At 43.2% G+C, this 17,874-nt stretch overlaps 1 protein-coding gene across 2 annotated transcripts in view; it reads left to right on the forward strand.

Moving 5' to 3' along the window:
• The window catches only part of SHROOM3 (shroom family member 3), a 261,704-nt gene that overhangs the window by 190,116 nt on the left and 53,714 nt on the right, over positions 1–17,874 (forward strand). For both annotated transcript variants that reach the window (XM_058193382.1, XM_058193381.1), the window contains exon 2: positions 15,422–15,553. The gene's annotated coding sequence lies outside the window, so the exon portion shown is untranslated. The remainder of the gene's footprint in view (positions 1–15,421; positions 15,554–17,874) is intronic.

Raw genomic sequence — 17,874 nt, forward strand, 5'->3', positions numbered from 1 at the left:
GAGCACAGAATCTGAGGGAAAATTTTTATAAAATGTTTTATAGATGGCATTTAGATCCTAAAAAATTATCGTGTATGTATCAAGATATGCAAGCAAAATGTTGGAGATGTAATTGTGATGATGCTACATATTTTCACATTTGGTGGACTTGTAAGGATATAAAGGCCTTTTGGATAAAAATTTGGTGGATTCTACAAAATGTTTTGAAAAAGAAGATAAAGTTCCTGCCGCAATTTTTTCTGTGGGGAATTATTACGGACTGTACAGTAATTGAGATTAAATTGATTTTAAATCTAATAACAGCAGCAAGATTACTAATAGGACAATACTGGAAGAAAAAAGAAGTACCTACAATAGAAGAATGGATATTGAAAGTTGCCAATTTGGCTGAGATGGCGAAGCTATCAGCCTTTTTGAAAGACAATACGCAAGAAAGATACTTAAAGGAATGGAAAAAATGGATTGACTATATTCAAAGTAGATATCAGACTAAGAGTTATCAGACTGTTTTTGAATGATTATGATGTATTATTTTTGATTGTTTTTGGGGGAAGTTAGGAATTGATGATTGTAGGGGTATAATTAACTTGGGACGAAAATTTTTTAGCATATTTTTGTTTTGTTTTTAACTATACCTTGTTCTCATTCCGGGAAGTCGGGGGGAGGGGTTGTGAAGGGAGGGGAGGAGGTGGGGGGAAAGGGGATAAAAAAAATTTGTAAAACTTTTTGAATTAAAAAAAAAAAAAGCACCTGGATTTTGATCATGTGACCAAGGGGATGCGGCAACGGTTGTGTGAAAGTGAACTTTAGAATGGAATGAGATGGAAGGGACCTTGGAGGTCTTCTAGTCCAGCCCACTGCTCAAGCACCTATACCATTTCAAGATAAGTATCTGTCTAGACCAGGGGGTTCAAACTTGATTTCATTGAGGACTGCATCAGGGTTGTGTTTGATCTCGGGGACGGGGGGGGGCAGAGTGTCATGGGCAGAGTGGCCATCGCCAGCTTGACATCACTCGTGTCAGGGGGCGCCTGTGGTGGCCCGAGCGCTCTGCCAGCGAAAACAGACTGCCGAGTTCCGTTTTCAGCTGCGACAGCCTCCTGCAACCCTCTGCCAGCAAAAACGGAGCTCGGGAGGGCCACACGCAGCCCTCCCGAACTCTGTTTTGCTGGCAGAGGCACGACGGGCCACACCTTCACTGTTTCTAGGGCAGCTCCGCAGGCCAGATCTAAGCACCCTGTGGGCCGGAGGTGGCCCACGGGCCTTGAGTTTGACACCCCTGATATAGAGTCTTCTTAAAAACCTCTAGTGATGGAGCGCCCACGATTTCTGAAGGAACACTGTTCCACTGATTAATTGTCCTTACTGTTAGGAAGTTTCTCCTTAATTCCAGGTTGCTTCCCTCTTTCCCAGTTTCCATCTGTTGTTTCTTGCCCTGCCCTTTGGTGCTTTGGAGAATAATTTGACCCTCTCTTCTTTGTGGCAGCCCCTCAAATACTAGAACGCTGCTGTCATATCACCCCTAATTTTTCTTTTCTCTATAGGCTAGCCAAACCCAAATCCCACAGCCGTTCTTTGTATGGTTTAGTCTCCCAGGCCTTTGATCATCTCAGTTGCTCTTCTCTGAGCTTCTTCCAAAGTCTCAACATCTTTTTTGTAGTATGGTCACAAGCCACTTTCTTCAGCGCAGTTGTAACTTTGAATTCGTCACTAAATGAATGGTTGTAAATTGAGGATTATCTATACTTCTACAACATCCTAATCAAATTTCCCCAAACAAATGAGATTTGACCAAGGCCGGTAACTGCCCAAGGGAGCAAAAGTTTAAAAGCTAAAGCAGGCATTCCACCAAAGAGACCAAGGCTGTTGATTTTAATCTTCATGAGGAAATTGTCCTTGAGAAAACAGGAAGACGTACAGAACTTTCTCAGTCCCCCACATGAATACCTGAGTTCCCAAGGCTGGTGCCATCAATTTACCTCTATGTAGTATGTCTGAAAATATTAAAGATAAAGGTAAAGGTTCCCCTCGCACATATGTGCTAGTCGTTCCCGACTCTAGAAGGTGGTGCTCATCTCCGTTTCAAAGCTGAAGAGCCAGCACTGTCCGAAGACGTCTCCGTGGTCATGTGGCCGGCATGACTCAATGCCAAAGGCGCACGGAACGCTGTTCCCTTCCCACCAAAGGTGGTCCCTATTTTTCTACTTGCATTTTTTACCTGCTTTCGAACTGCTAGGTTGGCAGAAGCTGGGACAAGTGACGGGAGCTCACCCCGTTATGCGGCACTAGGGATTCGAACCGCTGAACTGCTGACCTTTCGATCAATAAACTCAGCGTCTTACCCACTGAGCCACCGCATGGGTAATAACACTAATAAAATATTACTAATATTTTATTATTATAAAATATTATTAATTTATAATAATAAAATATAAAAATAAAATATAAAAATAATAAAATATAATAGTATTATTATATTATTAATCACACTAATAAAATATTAGTTGTGGTAAATATCTAGTATTCTAGATGACTAGAAGCTACCATATTTTTCGTATTATAAGACGCACCTAAATTTACAGGAGAAAAACAAGAAGAAAAAAATTGTTTTTGGCCTCCGCGTGTCGGCTTTTCGCCCTCCCAGGCCCCCAGAAACCACCTGCAGTGCTCCACACAGCCTGTTTTTGCCAAAAACGGGCCCATTTTTGGGCTCCCAAGCCCTTTACACGTTGTGTTTTTGCCCTCCCAGGCCCCCAGAAGCACTTCGTAATGTTCCGCATGGCCTGTTTTTGCCAAAAACGCACCTGTTTTTGGCCTGCAGAGTGCTTCTGGGAGGGCGAAAACAGGCTGTGTGGAGCACTGTAGAGTGCTTCTGGGGGCCGGGGAGGGTGAAAACGTGACATAAGGAGGGTTCGGGAGGCCAAAAATGCCCATATTCAGTCTTTAAGATGCACCTAAATTTTCACCCACTTTTAGGGGGGGGGGAAATGGTGTGTCTTATACTCAAAAATAGGTTTTCTGATGGGTTTAACAAAATAGGAGACGCAATGGCTCAGTGGTTAAAGACGCTGAGTTTCTCAGCTGTAAAGCTGACAGCCTGAGTTTGAGACCCGAGTGCCATGCAGCGGGTGAGCTCCTGTTCCTGCCTCAGCTCCTAGCAGTTTGAAAGGATGTAGATGCGAGTAGATAGATAGATACTACTTCCGTGGGAAAGTAACAGCATTCCCTGTGCCTTTGGCGTATAGTCATGTTAGCCACATGGCCCCATTGTCTTTGGACAACGCTGCCTCCCTTGGCTAAGAAACAGAGATGAGCACCGAGTCCTAGAGTCAGGCAGGGGAACTGGACAGGGGAAACCTTTATGTTATCTTTTTACAAAATGAATTATTTGGCACTGCAGATCAAAATAGCACTACTATTCAGGCAGATGCTAGACAAGCATTTTATTGGAAAATATGTAGTTTATTATGATTTACTGCATAGCCAGGTGTTTAGGCTGAATTTAGCATTCAGGACCTATGGCGTCTTTCCCAAGGACCCAGGATAAGGAAATGTTAACTAATAATACTAAGAGTCTTGTCACAGGATGTAAGCTGTTCCAAGTAAAGCTGCCTTTCGCAATTGACAGGTGGTGATTTTTTTTTCAATGCTGATGGAGTTCAAATGGTACTCCAGTTATTTTGGGATTGCATCCAAGACCTCTGTTATTGTTGATGTTATTTTTACTTTCTTTTGTGACAGTGGCTGTATTTTAGTTTATTATCTATATTTTATGATTCTTTTCCAGTTCTTTCTCCATTCTGATGTTCCCAGGCGCTACCGTGTCCACTTTCCACACTGTTTTGTCTATACTTCTGACAATTGCGATTAAACAAATTTAGATTTGTTTTGCAATGTTTTCGAATATTTCAAATGCTGCGCATACCTCCATAATCCTTGCAAGAGATTTATAAAATAAATCAGTATAGTAGCATGCAAATAAACTATGGGAGATAGCAAACTGTGGGGACGCCATTGAGAAGAGATGGGATAATAATATACTACAGCTAGTCCTTAATTTAGGATACCAATTGAGCCCAAAATTTCAGTTGCTAAGTGAGACATTTGTTAAGTGAGTTTTGCCCCATTTTACGACTCTTCTTGCTACTGTTGTTAAGCGAATCACTGCAGTTGATAAGTTAGTAACCCAGTTGTTAAGTGAATCTGGTTTCCCCTTTGACTCTGTTTGTCAGAAGGTTGCAAAAGTGAAAGACGTGACCATGGGGATACTACTCTGTTTTCCTGGAAATAAGACCCAACCGGAAAATAAGTCCTAGCATGATTTTGCAGGATGCTCGTAATATAAACCCTACCCCCAAAATAAGCCCCAGTTAAGATTGTCAGCCAGATGGATGCATTTAGTACCGTATTTCCCCAAAAATAAGACCTAACCAGAAAATAAGCCCTAATGCGTCTTTTGGAGCAAAAAATAATATAAGACCCGGTCTTATTTTCGGGAAAACACGGTACAACCCTCGTAAATATGAACCAGTTGCCAAACATTTGAATTTTGATCACACAATCATGGGGATGTTGCAAAGGTTGTGATCTGGGGTGAAATGTGAAAATGTTTGCTACTGGTTCTGTGGGTGTGGCTTGATGGGTGTGTCTTGGTGGTCATGTGACCAGGTGGGTGTGGCCAACTTGAGATCACTCACTGTTAGAGCCAGGAGCTGCACATTTTGAAACACATTCTGGCCTTCTGAAGCCCCCAACGCTTTGAGTTTCCCTCCGCCACCCAAGTGAACATCGGAGCCTTCTCTTGCAGAAGCAGAATCCAGGCACGGAAATGGAAAAACAGGGGGTGGGGGGATGGGGAGGAGAAGGTGTAAAAAGCAGAATCCAGGCACAGAAATGGAAAAACAGGGGGTGGGGGGATGGGGAGGAGAAGGTGTAAAAAGCAGAATCCAGGCACAGAAATGGAAAAATGGGGGGATTGCTGATGTTTGGCGATCTAAGATCGACTTTAAGAAGCCGACAGCAAAAGTAGTGGCAGCGAATGCGACGTGTGTGTGTGTGTGTGTGTGTGTGTCTGCAAGGACTTGTAGGCAGACACCGCCCCTCTTAGGGAAAGAGGAGGTGGCAAAGCCCAGGCTGTCACCTGGGAGAGGAGGACCAAGGAGGGACACACACACATCCCTGTTGCCCCCGTTGCCGCTACTTTTGCTGTTGGTTTCTCGGAGCTCTTAAAGTCGATCTTGAAGAGTTGGAAGACGTTTCCTTAGATGCTCCAAACAATGAGTTTGGCAGCGTGGAAGACAGGGAAGCATGGCAGGGCTGCAGGCCGTGGACCGATTTGGGGGTGTGGCCAGCCAGCAATTGCTACCGCTACGGCAAACCATCCCAAATCTCCTCTACTGGTTCTCCCAATCTGGTCCGAACCGGTAGCATTTCACCTCTGGTTGTAATTATGAAAAACGGTCATAAATCACATTTTCCAGTGCCATTGTAACTTTGAACAGTCACTAAACGAACTGCTATAAGTCGAGGACTACATGTTCACTTTGAGAACAAGTCAAATCATTTTTTTCCAAAATGCACAGAGACTTAGTCCCCATCTCCTGTATTTTCAGGTCCATTAGAAACTAATGGGCTCCCTGCATCTCAACTCAACCATTAAAAGACACAATTGCAATAAATCTACAAAATAAAATTTCAAATGATGAATTGTTGAAGGGAATACGGGTCGTGAGTATTGACCATTGGGGAGGGGAAGGAAAATCAATTTAGAACTTAAGTTAATGAAAGTGGAACTCAAGTACCACTTTGAAGATTGGATTTAGATTCTTCAGGCCCTACATTTTCTTTGAAAAGGCAGAGATGACAATTTCCTTTAGCTCTTAACCTCTCTTGCAAATATTAGATATTGGTTAAGGAAAAAATAATCATTCTGGATTGCACAATGGGTGTTCGTGGAATTTATTCTTGCTTTGGTTAAAACTCTAAGTCAGTGGTGGGATTCAACCGGTTCCAGACGGTTCGCACGAACCGGTTGTTAAATTACTGGCTGGCCCCTCCATTCCCCACCCCTTCCAGGACTCCCCACGCGCCTCATTTTGGCTCCCAGGTAAGTGCAGGGAGGCTACTAGGCCCAAAATGCGGTGCGGTAAGTGCAGCGCGGCCCCCTGTGGCCTGTTTTTGCTCCCAGGAGGCTGCAGAGAGGCCTACTAGGCCCAAAATGGGGCAGGGGGTGTATGGTGCACCCCCATCACCCCCGCGGCCCATTTTTGCTCCCAGTGGGGTTCAGGAGGCCGAGTGCTGCCTATCACACCCCTGGCCACTCCCACCCAGCTGGTCATTAGGGCAGAGAACCGGTGGTTAAATTAATTGAATCCCATCACTGCTCTCGGTGCTTATAAATAATGATTATGAATCGTTCCAATTTAGATTAGTAACAAAATTACAATGAAAATTAGAACTACTATTAGAACTTCAATCTGTCCTTCATCTAAAAAAACCCCAGATTTTCACACTAGAGCAGGGTTCTCCAACCTTGGTAACTTTAAGCCTGGAGGACTTTAACTCCCAGAATCCCCAGCCAGCAAAGCTGGCTGGGGAATTCTGGGAGTTGAAGTCCTCCAGGTTTTTAAAGTTGCCAAGGTTGGAGACCCTCCCTGCACTAGAGCAAAGGAAAAATAAAAACTGTTTTTAGAACCAAAGACCTCTTTAAGAGTTTTTGTCTGGGAAACATATCAAAATAATGTTCAGGCACAAGATGCTCTGGGCATCTTAAAGGTTGTGTGTTTTTTTTTTTAAGAAACAAGCGTTTAAAAAAATATTTTATACTGTAATATACTTCCAATCTTACAGGAAAACACTCGACTGCAGAAAAATAGTTGGTCTGTTTTGGCACTCTAGGGGTTTTTTTGGTAAGATTTTTTGCAAAACTGGGTCATTTGGCCCAATAAATTGAGTTCTACATTCCTCGAATTTTCAAGTTTGCTTTTTTTCAAAGCGTAGTTTGTAGATGCCAGAAATTCTCTTGATGTTTTGTTTTTGGGGTTTTTTTGCTTGAAAGCATTCTTTCCGCGTCTTTTAGCAAATTTCTGCTAAGCACGCAAGTTTTAATTATCCATCTTCTAATTACTCCTTGCATTGGTCTAATTACTTGCTGTAGCCCTGGCTTGAAGAATATCTATTATTCAACATTCCAGCCAATTTCTAAGTCAGACAGAGAACAAGAGCAGCATTAAAATAAATGACATTTAACAATTAAAGACAGGTCTCTTTTCCCTCCTTGCTCACCAAGAACTTCAGCAGGACTTTCTCAAGAACTAAATCCCTCAGGATCCTTCAGGTCTTTTAAGTAAACAGAATAATTGTGTCTGTGAATAAAGTAAAAATCCCCTTCCAGTAATCTTCACTATTCTAAGTTAGGAATAGTACTAATATTTATTCTCGTTCTCTGGAGCTAGCACATAATATTTTCCTTATTGACAGACAAGAATTACTAGAAATTTTCTTAAAGATAGCAGAAGAACGGAACTCTAAAATGTTGCTTTAAACAAGAGCTGATGATGAAGGCAAGGTCTCTATTATAAAGTGCAAATCCTTCAGAAAAGGTTTCCTTCAGGACATCCTGGGGAAACTGCAGATTCTGGAGAACTGGTAGCGGAAATTTTGAGTAGTTCAGAAAACCGGCAAATACCATCTCTGGCTGGCCCCAGAGTTGGGTGGGAATGGAGATTTTGCAATATCCTTCGCCCAGGAGTGGGGAGAGAATGGGGATTTTGCAGTATCCTTTTTTATTATTATTATTATTATTCTTCCCTGCCACGCCCCTCCAAGCCACACCACGCCCACCAGGCCACGCCCACAGAACAGGTAATAAAAAAAATTGAATTTCACCACTGCAGGGGTGGTTTTCACTTATTTTCCCTGCTGGTTTGCAAATGTGAGCACAGTTCCGTGTATGCGCATGGCCTTCCGCGTATGCGCTTTGCTCGCACGCACACTTGTGCATGCGGTTTGCATGCGCACGGCCTCAAATACGTGCCTAAATAGAACGGCATAGAGCCAGGGTGAGTGGACGCGCCCACCTGCGATTTCAACTTACCGGTTCGCCCGAACTGGTCCGAACCGGCTGAATACCACTTCTCATCCCAGATCTTTCTAAATTTGTAAACCAGCCACCAATTTTCCAAGTTCTGTGGCTAGTTGAGGAAGTGATTGGCCATGGGTTCTTCTGCATGCTGGCTGCCAAAGCAGGCCCATGAGCCTGGAAAAATTGCACCTGCTGAAATTTCCCAAAGATGGTTTTTCAAGAGGCAACTGGACTTTTTGGTTTTTTCTTTGAAGATGTTTCACTTCTCATCCAAAAAGCTTCTTCAGTGAAGCTGAGAAGCGAAAACGTTTTCAAAAAAGAAAATACCAAGAAAGTCTGGTTGCCTTTTGGAGAAAACATCTTTGGGACAACCATGACTTGGATGATTGAGAATCTCCGTAGACACCTGCTGAAATGCTTCAAGAAGAGGCACTTGGCTTCTCTGTCACGTATCATAAAGCAGGGATCTCCAACCTTGGTAATTTTTAAGACTTATGGACTTCAACTCCCAGAATTCCTCATGTCTGGCTAAGGAATTCTGGGAGTTGAAGTCCATAAGTCTTAAAATTGTCAAGGTTAGAGAACCCTGTCCTAAAGCACCCCATTGGAAGGACTGGCACAGCCTTAATCTCTCGGCTAGAGATCCCTGCCTCATAATTAACAATATATCACACTAATCCATGCAAAACTTCTGCATGGATCTGGGAAATACTGATGTGTTTCATATGTGGACATCTCGGCCTTACTCCGTGAGTTATAGGAGATTATCCGTTTCTATCCTCTCAATGCCTTGTGAAGTAGATTAGGCTTATGCTTGCTGAAAGGTATTCATTTTCATTTTAAAGCTGAGCAGAAAATGGAATGCCGGTCTCTTGTGGTCCAAGCTAAGTTCTCATGATTTCATGATGGAGATAATATTGGAGATTCCCAGGTCATAGCCAACTCTTTGACCTCTCCTTGACTCCTCCAAGTCCATAAATGCACTGAACTGGACTTAAATACTGACCCAAGGTAGCCAACACACTTGAAGGTTGCCAGGTTGTGGAAATCTGTAGGGTCTTTGGTGTTCTCCAAGCTTGGTGAGTTTTCTCGCAGATGTTTTATTACCAGATTAGGTAACATCATTGGTGTTTGGTGGTGTTGTGTCTGCGCCCCCCGAGCTGGGCCCCGTGCCAGAAAGTGACTCGGAAAGTGAGGGGGAAGGACCATCAGGACTTACCTCTGGAGCACCGGCTTCCCTAGTTCAACTCCAGGAACCAGAGGCAGGCCAGGTGGAGGAGATAACGAGGCCTCCGTCCCCTGACTCTTTCCCCCCCCAGGCCACGCCTCCAGACCTGGCTGATGGCAATCAGGCCTGGCTGGATCCTAGGTTTCGTAGGCAGGAGAGGCGGGAACAACAGAAGCAGGGGTGGGGCAGGCTTAGGAAGTGCTGAGTCATGGAGCCACACCCCACAGGATATAAAAGCAGCAAGGGCTGCTGTACCTCTTCGTAGCAAGCAAATCAACTGCTTAACTAGAGCTGAAGTACTATTTGTTCCTGATTGACTCATCAAGAGAGATAACAGAGACACTTGGCAGACGCACGCTAGTTTGCTGCCAGAGCTGATAGTGCCAGCTAATTAAGTCATCGCTCGGACTGAGGCAAGGGGGACAGAACAGGTGGCTTTCAAGCACTGATAGTTTGATGTTGCCTAGTTTGGTGATGAAACTGCCAGGAAACCTCCCAAGCACAGAGGACACCAAGGACCCCACAGTTCAACCCTAAGCTACAAGCTACAAATATTTTCTTCTTGAAGAAATGCAGTTGTCAAGGTTCCAAAGAACACCCCCAGTGAAATAAAGTTCTGAGGCTTGAGGTTCCTCAAAGTTCCAATTTATTAGAGATGTCATGTTGGCACAGCTGGGAAAACTCGAAACTGAAAGCTTCCAGGTTTTCCACACCCAGTTGACAGTTCGCAGCCCTGGCCCACACCCACAAGTTCATCCCATTGTACAATCAACTCTTCACACTCAATTGGATACATTCTTCAGGCAGTCTCCATCAGACGCAGGATGTCCTTGAATGCGGAATGTTGTTATGACTAACTTTCTACTGCTCCAAGAACAACCCTCTCCCAACTTCCCCAGCTAAAATATGTGGCAGTTAAGAAGCAAAAAGAAAATTGCCTTCAAAACTGACAGGCTTCCCCTCCTCAGGAAAGGAACGAATCCTGGAATAAGACTGGACTCTTTAATTTTTCTCTTTACGTTCATGGTCTCCTTGGTTGCTGAGGAGAAGCACCCTGCAGACCCAAGAACAGCTGGTAGAGTGTGGCCAAGTAGGGAGCGAAAACCCCAAGTGAGGTGGGAGTTAAACAGGTGACGGAAGATCTGGAGTGCAGGAATATTGTTCAGATGCTGAAATCGAAGGTGAAAGCATTCTTGCATTTCCCCAATCAGGCTTCAAGGGTCAGCAATGCAGGGGCTTAGCATTCTTGCAACAAGGGGGAGGACAAAGGGAGGGAGGGTTGAGCACCCAGAGTAGAAGTGTCCTTCATGGTAATGGAATCTCAACCATCCAAACCATCTTAAGCTCTCAACCCACCAAATATACAACATACTCTTCCCCCACCCACCCATCCCAATCCAGATCTGACAGCAGGAGAAGTTTAGAACTTTTTCCTTCCTCCCTGTATTTGTTTTCTTCTTTCTCCAAGATCAGAAAGTTGGATTCTTAAGAGGACCAAGGAGGGTGGGGCTGCTGGGGGTTCGCAGGGGTTTGGGAGAACCTCTAGCTAAGGTTCTGTGCAGTTTGCAGAATCCCCAAATCCCACTGGCAGTGGCCTCGTCAGCGGATGTCCAATTCAGCTATCCAGGCGGTCCAGTTCAGGGGTGAAATCCAGCAGGTTCTGACAGGTTCTGGAGAACTGGTAGCGGAAATTTTGAGTAGTTCGGAGAACCGGCAAATACCATCTCTGGCTGGCCCCAGAGTGAGGTGGGAATGGAGATTTTGCAATATCCTTCTCCTGGAGTGGGGTAGGAATGGAGATTTTGCAGTATCCTTCCCCTGCCACGCCCACCAAGCCACACCATACCCACCAAGCCACGCCCACAGAACCGGTAGTAAAAAAAAAATATTGGATTTTACCACCGGTCCAGTTTCTTCTTGAAAACCTCCAATGATGGACCATCCACAACTTCTGGAGGCAAGTGGTTCTCACTGGTTGATTGTTCTCACTGTCAGGAAATTCCTCCTTATTTCTAGGTTGCTTCTCTCCTTGATAAGTTTCCATCCATTGCTTCTTGTCCTACCTTCAGGTACTTTGGAGAATAGGTTGACCCCCTCTTTTTTTGTGGCAGCCCTTTAGATATTGGGACATTGCTATCATATCACCCCTAGGCCTTCTTTTCATCAAAGTACACCTACCCAGTTCCTGAAACAATTCTTCATATATTTTAGCCTCCAGTCCCCTAATCATCTTCGTTGCTTCTTCTCTGCACACTTTCTAGGCTCTTAGCAACTTTTTTCAATCGTGGTGTCCACAACTGTACACAATAGTCAAAATGTGGCTTCACTAGTGTGCAAGCAAATATTGGGCCAGTTGTGTTCACTATTTCAGCCATTATTTGTACACAAAGAAATTCTATGGTTTGGGTGCAGGAATCTCCAATTAAAAGTGGCTAAAATCAGGCCTCTCGCTTGGCAGATGCTAAACCTTTCCACAATGTCACACTTAAATCAGTTGCACCTAGTTATGAGCAAACCACTATATATTTTAGAAAAGTAATTACCTTTCCCATCTATTAATTTTTCAGGACTCCACCAGATAAGAGTACATTTCAAGGTGCTTATTATGATCCGTTTATTCCTGTGGATAACAAACAAGGAAAATGGAGTTCTTTTGAAGCAAAATATAGGTGAAGAATAATTGCTAGGCTTAGCTTCAGCTTTAATAATATTGACTTCCTTGATTTGATTATTCAATGGATCATTTAAAAAAAAAAACCTCTTGCAATCTTGTTTTGGTTGTATGCGTATCTCTGGCTTTCTGGCTCCCGCATAAACTGAGCAAATTTCCAGTCCCTTCTCTGATGGATTGATCTTTCATGCTGAAAACAGCAAAAAAACGAAATAAATTAAAATCCTCTACTAATGGAGTTCGGATGTTTCCTTTCTCGTCGCATTTTTAATGGAGTCCTCATTGCACCAACCACATGCATGCCATGGGGAGAGAAGTGTGTGATAAATTCTGATAATCTTGTAAATGCAAGGGGGTATGATGGAGAAATTATTAATTGAGCTAATAACACAAACAAGAGGGGATTTTATTTTACTTTTATATGAAGTGCATTAGAGAAACAGCCCACCATCTCTCAACAGCTTTAATAGTTGTGATAGATAATACGTAGAATTTAATTTGCAGTTTTCAGTGTAGCACAGGCAAGAGGCAGGTAAAAACGTGTGTTATTTTGGTACTAATACATAACTATTGAGTTAGTTTGCAATTTCTGTTTGAAAACTATTTGTTACCGCTATAGCAGACAGGAATAGCTTAAGTGGAGAGAGAGAGGGGGAGGGAGAAAAGAAGGAAGGAAGGAAGGAAAAGAAAGAAAGAGAGAGAGAAGGAAGGAAAGGAAAGGAAGGGAAGGAAGGAAGGAAGGAAAAGAAAGAAAAAAAAGGGAAGGAAGGAATAGAAAGAGAAGGAAGGAAAAGGAAGAAAGATGAGAGAGTAGGAAGGAATAGAAAGAAAAGGAAGGGAAAGAAAAGAGAGAAGGAAGGAAAAGAAAGAAAGAGAAAGAAGGAAGGAAGGAAAAGAGAAAGAAAGAAAGAAGAGAGAAAGAAGGGATAGAAAGAAGGAAAAAGAAGGAAAAGAAAGAAAGAAAAGAGAAGTAATAGAATAGAATAGAATTTTATTGGCCAAGTGTGATTGGACACACAAGGAATTTGTCTTGGTGCATATGCTCTCAGTGTACATAAAAGAAAAGATACGTTCATCAAGGTACAATATTTACAACACAATTGATGGTCAATATATCAATATAAATCATAAGGATTGCCAGCAACAAGTTATAGTCATACAGTCATAAGTGGAAAGAGATTGGTGATGGGAACTATGAAACGATTAATAGTAGTGCAGATTCAGTAAATAGTCTGACAGTGTTGAGGGAATTATTTGTTTAGCAGAGTGATGGCCTTCGGGAAAAAACTGTTCTTGTGTCTAGTTGTTCTGGTGTGCAGTGCTCTATAGCGTCGTTTTAAGGGTAGGAGTTGAAACAGTTTATGTCCAGGATGCGAGGGATAGAATAGAAAGGAAGGAAGGAAAAGAGAAAGAAAGAGAGAGAAGGAAGGAATAGAAAGAAGGAAGGAAGGGAAAGAAAGAAAAGAGAAGGAAGGAAAAGAAAGAAAGAGAAGGAAGGAAGGAAAAGAGAAAGAAAGAAAGAAGAGAGAAAGAAGGGATAGAAAGAAGGAAAAAGAAGGAAAAGAAAGAAAGAAAAGAGAAGTAATAGAATAGAATAGAATTTTATTGGCCAAGTGTGATTGGACACACAAGGAATTTGTCTTGGTGCATATGCTCTCAGTGTACATAAAAGAAAAGATACGTTCATCAAGGTACAATATTTACAACACAATTGATGGTCAATATATCAATATAAATCATAAGGATTGCCAGCAACAAGTTATAGTCATACAGTCATAAGTGGAAAGAGATTGGTGATGGGAACTATGAAACGATTAATAGTAGTGCAGATTCAGTAAATAGTCTGACAGTGTTGAGGGAATTATTTGTTTAGCAGAGTGATGGCCTTCGGGAAAAAACTGTTCTTGTGTCTAGTTGTTCTGGTGTGCAGTGCTCTATAGCGTCGTTTTGAGGGTAGGAGCTGAAACAGTTTATGTCCAGGATGCGAGGGATAGAATAGAAAGGAAGGAAAAGAGAAAGAAAGAGAGAAGGAAGGAAGAAAGAAGGAAGGAAGGAAAAGAAAGAAAGAGAGAAGGAAGGAAAGAAAGAAAGAGAAGGAAGGAAGGAAAAGAGAAAGAAAGAAAGAAGAGAGAAAGAAGGGATAGAAAGAAGGAAAGAAGGAAAGAAAGAAAGAAAGAGAAGTAATAGAATAGAATAGAATTTTATTGGCCAAGTGTGATTGGACACACAAGGAATTTGTCTTGGTGCATATGCTCTCAGTGTACATAAAAGAAAAGATACGTTCATCAAGGTACAACATTTACAACACAATTGATGGTCAATATATCAATATAAATCATAAGGATTGCCAGCAACAAGTTATAGTCATACAGTCATAAGTGGAAAGAGATTGGTGATGGGAACTATGAAACGATTAATAGTAGTGCAGATCCAGTAAATAGTCTGACAGTGTTGAGGGAATTATTTGTTTAGCAGAGTGATGGCCTTCGGGAAAAAACTGTTCTTGTGTCTAGTTGTTCTGGTGTGCGTCTATAGCGTCGTTTTGAGGGTAGGAGTTGAAACAGTTTATGTCCAGGATGCGAGGGACAGAATAGAAAGGAAGGAAGGAAAAGAGAAAGAAAGAGAGAGAAGGAAGGAAGGGAAAGAAGGAAGGAAGGGAAAGAAAGAAAAGAGAGAGAGAGAGAGAAGGAAGGAATAGAAAGAAAGGGAAGGAAGGAAAAGGCACAACTCAGTTTCTTCTGCTTTAAAGTACATTGGGAATAAAAACGAATTTTATTCTGAATCCCATGGATCAAATTGGTTTTTGATAATCTCATATCTTGTGATAAACCTGTCTGTCTGTGTGTGTGTGTGTGTGTGTGTGTGTGTGTGTGTGTGTGTGTGAGAGAGAGAGAGAGAGAGGGAGAGGGAGAGGGAGAGGGAGAGAATCATCCATCCATATTCTTACATAAAGTGATATTTTTAAATACACATTACTTATAATTGTACTGTGATGGCAATTTTTAATCTCACAACTTTCAAATATATGGAGATACGTTTCCTATAACTCTCTGCCTTAAGTCATACTGGCTAGCAATTTAAACAGTTGCGATCTCAATACCCTTGGTCAGGGGTCTGCAAACTTGGCTCTTTTAAGACTTGTGGACTTCAACTCCCAGAGTTCCTCAGCCAGCTTTGCTGGCTGAGGAACTCTGGGAGTTAAAGTCCACAAGTCTTAAAAGAGCCAAGTTTGCAGACCCCTGCCCTTGGTGGACACCAACATGGTCAAGGCTGTCCTGAAAGCCGCTTCAGGAAACTTCAGACTGAAACCTGGAACGGAAATGCTTGAAAAGCGAAGTGCTTGAACTCCGCAAATATATTCAATTCAACAAGGGATGCTTTATCTCGACCGATGTATGAGCAGGCGTCTCAAACCTTCCCTTTGCTTTTGGACCCACAGAGATACCTTGGCAGCAGAGGGCCATTCCGCGGCCAACACCACCCAGTCTCCGAATTCGGAGGGCCGCACGTCCGACTGGCGGTCTGGCAAAACATCTTGGTTGAATGAAGTTAAGCTGCGGTTGAAGAACAGGTGAGAGCAAGAGGTTTATTCTGCCCGGATAAAGATCTTGTCATGCCAGAAGACAAAACAGGATCTCTTAGTTTCTTTTCCGTGTTTTGTCAGTTTTCACAAATTTTGGGAGGCGTAAATCTAAATGGAGGAAAGATTCCGATTAGAAACCCCCCAATTAACAGAACAGATTTATTTTTTTATTTGTCAAATTTAGGTATGATTCATCTCACTCTCAAAGTGACTCTGGGCAGCGTATAGCTTTATATGATGTTTGTTTACAGGTACTCCTTTTTTTTTTTTTTTGCATTTATATCCCGCCCTTCTCCGAAGACTCAGGGCGGCTTACACTATGTTAAGCAATAGTCTTCATCCATTTGTATATTATATATAAAGTCAACTTATTGCCCCCAACAATCTGGGTCCTCATTTTACCTACCTTATAACGGACGGAAGGCTGAGTCAACCTTGGGCCTGGTGGGGCTTGAACCTGCAGTAATTGCAAGCAGCTGCCGTTAATAACAGACTGTCTTACCAGTCAGAGCCACAGAGGCCCAGGACCTTGACTTACAACCCACAATTGAGGTCAGCATTTCTGTTGCTGTTCTGACTAGGCTTCCCCAGCAGCGCAAAGTCCTCATCCCAATAAACCCCTTTTATTTAATTGACAGTGAATTCCTCTCCAGCAAAGTCTTTCCTCTCCCACAGTCTTTCAAGATAGTTCACGATTACTGACCTTTATCAGGCTTGGAGAATGGCCAGGCCGATATCTTTCAGATGCTGCAATACTTGGCAAGCATGCAAAAATGACCTAATACTTGTCTCTTGCAAACTCCATTCCCCTTTCACTCCTCTTTTATTCCCTCTGGGAGGGGCCATTCATCCCCCTGTGGCCTTACTCCTAAGTCGACCCTTGTTCTTTAGCTGTTCCCTTTGTTTGGCAACTCTGCGCATGCGTACACTGGGAACAGGCTCCAGCTGTTCATCTGCCTCACCGATGTCTGACTCCGAAGGCAGCTGATAACTGGCATACGACCCTGACCCCCTCTCTGCCTCTGACGCAGAGCCCTCATCAGAGCCTTCCCCAGACTCCAGGACTGGCCCATGTTCCTCCCCAACCTCCTCGCTGTCCGAATCTGCTGCCAGATCCACTGGCTGCTGGCAGGACACAACAGTTGCTAAGCGAAGGAGTTGTGAAGTGTGGTTTTTTTGGTCTAGTGGTAAAGGTTCTCATCTAGAAATGAGGAGACAATGTGTTGCCTTAGACGTGAAAACTGACGGGGTGACTTTGGGCCAGCGACCAGGAGATTGTGAGTTCTAGTTCCTCCTTCTGTATGAAAAACGGCTGGATAACGTTGAACCAATCATCAAGAGATGGTGAGTTCTAGTACTGCCTTAAGCATAAAAACATGCTGGGTGATTTTGGGCCATTCACCAGGAGACAGTGAATTCTAGTCCTGCCTTAGGCATGAAAACTGGCAGGATGACTTTGGGCCAGCCACCAGGAGACTGTGAGTTCTAGTCCCACTTTAGGCATAAAAGCCGGTTGCATTACTTTGAGCCAACCACCAGGAGATTGGGAGTTCTAGTCCTGCTTTAGGCATAAAAAATGGTTGGATTACTTTGAGCCAACCACCATGAGACTGGGAGTTCTAGACCCACATTAGGCATAAAAGCCGGTTGCATTACTTTGAGCCAATCACTAGGAGACTGGGAGTTCTAGTCCCACTTTAGGCATAAAAACTGGTTGCATTACTTTGAGCCAGTCACCAAGAGACTGGGAGTTCTAGTCCTGCTTTAGGCATAAAAAACTGTTGGATTACTTTGAGCCAACCACCAGGAGACTGGGAGTTCTAGTCCTACTTTAGGCATGAGAGCCGCGCAGGTGACAGTCCAGTCCCTCTCTCTCAACTCAACCCACCCCACAGGGTTGTTTTGTTGTGGGGAAAACAGGAGGAGGAGGAGGAAGATGAAGGAGCATTCTGTTTGTTTGCTGTCTTGAGCTATTTAAAAAAATAATTTTAAAAAAGGCGGGATAAAAATCCAATAAATTAGTGCTCATCTTCAATCATAGGTCAGATGAATAGAGGAAACAGAGGAGCAAAACTGGGCCATATGAAAAGATGCACCAGAGTCCTGCTCAGATAGATGGGTCAGAACCACATCATGGTCCCATCGGGGAAATTCTTGAAAATGGAATAGACAAGTCTTTCCCAAAGAGAGCCACAAAGGAGCAGAAGGCTGAGGGATGCCATAAAACCATCTCCACATGGGCATCATGTATGCCAAGAAGGAAATTTCTATAAGGCCTCAGTGGCTGAAGAGAGTAGCGTATCCAACCT

This window comes from Ahaetulla prasina, chromosome 8, assembly GCF_028640845.1.
Source record: "Ahaetulla prasina isolate Xishuangbanna chromosome 8, ASM2864084v1, whole genome shotgun sequence".
NCBI classification, from domain to species: domain Eukaryota; kingdom Metazoa; phylum Chordata; class Lepidosauria; order Squamata; family Colubridae; genus Ahaetulla; species Ahaetulla prasina.